Source organism: Camelus dromedarius, chromosome X (assembly GCF_036321535.1).
Source record: "Camelus dromedarius isolate mCamDro1 chromosome X, mCamDro1.pat, whole genome shotgun sequence".
In the NCBI taxonomy this organism is placed as follows: Eukaryota; Metazoa; Chordata; class Mammalia; order Artiodactyla; family Camelidae; genus Camelus; species Camelus dromedarius.
Genome location: NC_087472.1, coordinates 1,540,331 through 1,542,919, shown reverse-complemented (window position 1 = coordinate 1,542,919; position 2,589 = coordinate 1,540,331). Strand labels below are relative to the sequence as shown.

Genomic DNA, 2,589 nt, shown 5'->3' with positions numbered 1-2,589 from the left:
GATTGGAAAGCACTGGACTCCCCAAAGCGGGAATCGAGTTTGTTAAGAGAAGCTGCCATTACCCGAGCAGTGGCTTTTGAAGAGGGCAAGACCTCGTACTCACCAAGCGCACTGGCTACCACCCAGCTAGACCCCCAAGCCCAGGGCTTCAGGCTGTCGGATGTCACTCACCCCATGGCTAGGCAAAATCTCTTACCTTTTACAAGCATTAGTTCTACTAGCTACATAGTAAGAGTTTGGTGCCTTTAAAATTCCTCGGTGCGGGGAGGGTCTAGCTCAAGGGTAGAGGGCATGCTTTGCAGGCAGGAGGTCCCAGGTTCAATCTCCAGTACCAACATTAAAAAAATTTTTTTTTAATTCCCCTCCTTACTCAGATGATTTTTGTTGATGACACAGCAACACTAACCAGGCAAATAGGGATTTTGGTGTAAGAACTATTTTCCCCAAACTTCTTTTAGCATCCTTTTCAGTTCATTTCCCCATTTCCTTCTGGGGAGCCAGAAGTATAGTCGATTCACAATGTTCTGTTAAATTCTGGTGTGCAGCCTAGTGATTCACTTATACATATGGAGCATTTTTTAAAAAATGAACGAAAGTGCTCGCTTCGGCAGCACATATACTAAAATTGGAACAATACAGAGACGATTAGCATGACCCTTGTGCAAAGGTGACATGCAAATTTGTGAAGCAATCCATTAAAAAAATAAAATAAAAATAAAAAATAAAAAACGAACAAAAGCTTCTTACTGTATTAAAAGAGGAGCTTCTGTGTTTGGAGTCTGCCATGTTTTGGTGTTTTGGTTTGGTTTTTTTTTTTTTGGTTCCTTTGTTTCTTTGTTTTATTGAATGAAAGATACTTTAAATTCTATAGTGTTTAACAATTTTCTAAAGTTTCACACACAAAATTTCATATAATCCCAAAACAACTTTTTTCTAAAACTCCCCTACCCCTACACTGCCCCTCTTCCTTTCCTTCTCCTCACTGGTAACCACTAGTTTGTTCTCTATATCTGTGAGTCTGCTTCTTTTTTGTTACATTCACTAGTTTATTGTATGTTTTAGATTCCACATGAAAGTTATACCATACAGTATTTATCTTTCTCTTTCTGACCTATTTCACTTAACATAAAGCCCTCAAAGCCCATCCATGTTGCTGCAAATGGCAAAATTTTATTCTTTTTTTATGGCTCAGTAGTATTCCAGTGTGTGTGTGTGTGTGTGTGTGTGTGTGTGTATACAAATACACCACATCTCCTCTATGCATTCATCTGTTGATGGACACTTAGGTTGTTTTCACATCTTGACTATTATAAATAATGCTACAATGAACATTGGGGTGCACACATCTTTTCAGATTGGTGTTTGTTTTTTTCAGATGTTTACCCAGGAGTGGAATTGCTGCATTATATGGTAGTTCTATTTTTAGTTTTTTGAGAAACTTCCATGCTGTTCTCCACAGAGGCTGCACCAATTTACATTCCTATCAACAGTGAGTAAGGTTTCCTTTTCTCCACATCTTCACTAACATTTATTACTTGTGGTCTTTTTGATGATAGCCATTCTGACAAGTGTGAAGTGATATCTCATTATGGTTTTAATTTAGACTTCCCTGATGATGAGCGACGTTGAACATCTTTTCATGTGCCTGTTGGACATCTGCATTTCTTCTTTAAAAAATGTGTATTCAAATTTTCCTGCCCAATTTTTAACCAGATTGTTTGTCTTTTTGGCATGCGAGAACTCTACCACTGAACCACCAATGCAACTTGTTTGTCTTTTTGATATTGACTTGTTTGAGCTGTTTATATATGTTGGATATTAACCCCTTATTAGTTATATCATTTGCAAATATCTTCTCCCATTCAGTAGGTTGTCTTTTTGTCTTGTCAGTGGATTCCTTTGCTGTGCAAAAGGCTTTAAGTTTAATTAGGTCCCATTAGTTTATTTTTGCTTTGTTTCCCTCACTTTAGGAGACAGATCAAATAAAAAAGAAATACTTCTTCTTCTTTTTTTAGATTCCACATATGAGCGATCTCATATGGTATTTTTCTTTCTTTTTCTGGCTTACTTCACTTAGAATGACATTCTCCAGGAGCATCCATGTTGCTGCAAATGGCATTATGTTGTCGGTTTTTATGGCTGAGTAGTATTCCATTGTATAAATATACCACATCTTCTTTATCCAGTCATCTGTTGATGGACATTTAGGCTGTTTCCATGTCTTGGCTATTGTAAATAGTGCTGCTATGAACATTGGGGTGCAGGTGTCTTACTGAAGTAGGGTTCCTTCCATTGTATATTCTTGCTTCCTTTGTCATAGATTAATTGACTATACATGCGTGGGTTTATTTCTGGACTTTATATCCTGTTCCATTGATCTATGTGTCTGTTTTTCTGCCAGCACCATACTTTTGATGACTGTAGCTTTGTAGTATAGTCTGAAGCCAGGAAGCATGATTCCTTTAGCTCCGTTCTTCTTTCTCAAGATTGTTATGGCTACTTGGGTTATTCTGTGTTTCCATGCAATTTTTTTTGGGGGGGGTAATTAAGTTTATTTATTTATTTATTTATACTCCAATACAGTTTAAT

The 2,589-nt window shown here is 37.2% G+C and overlaps 1 non-coding gene across 1 annotated transcript; it reads left to right on the top strand.

Moving 5' to 3' along the window:
- Positions 1-595: 595 nt before the first annotated feature.
- On the top strand, positions 596-702 carry LOC116151157 (U6 spliceosomal RNA). The gene has a single exon (XR_004134933.1). It is a non-coding gene; the product is annotated as a U6 spliceosomal RNA (small nuclear RNA).
- The last annotated feature ends 1,887 nt before the right edge of the window (positions 703-2,589 follow it).